The sequence below is a fragment of the Chrysochloris asiatica genome, unplaced genomic scaffold (genome assembly GCF_000296735.1).
Source record: "Chrysochloris asiatica unplaced genomic scaffold, ChrAsi1.0 scaffold00331, whole genome shotgun sequence".
Lineage (NCBI taxonomy): Eukaryota > Metazoa > Chordata > Mammalia > Afrosoricida > Chrysochloridae > Chrysochloris > Chrysochloris asiatica.
Window position 1 is genome coordinate 1,352,336 of NW_006408849.1, and position 483 is coordinate 1,352,818.

Below are 483 nucleotides of genomic sequence, written 5' to 3' on the forward strand. Positions count from 1 at the left end.
GGGCTCTCCCGGCTCGCGGCTGGACGGCCCCCGAGCAAGCGCTACACGCGGGGCCTACTGGGACTTGTAGTCCGTGAGTCCTGGCGCGCGCGTGGCCGGCTGTGGATATTGTGTATTTGTTGTTGTTGTTATGTGCTGTGGAGTCGGTTACGACTCATTGCGACCCTGTACAGGTTTCCAAGGCTGTAAATCTTTACGGGAGCAGAAAACTTCATATTTCTCCTGCAGAACTGCTGGTAGTTTCGAACTGCTGACCTTGCGGTTCACAGCCTGATTGGTAACCACCTACGCTACCAGAGCACCTGTATTTGTGTGTCCTCAAGCCCTAACCTCCGGGAACGTCTATACATCCTTCAAGACCCAAGCCGAAAGGCTCTGTGTGGTAGCCCAGGGGATTCTTAATAGTAACTACAGCCAAAGAGAGGGACAAGATCCAGCAGAGGGAGGAGGCCCTTCTGAAGGAGGTGGTATGTGGGATGGAGG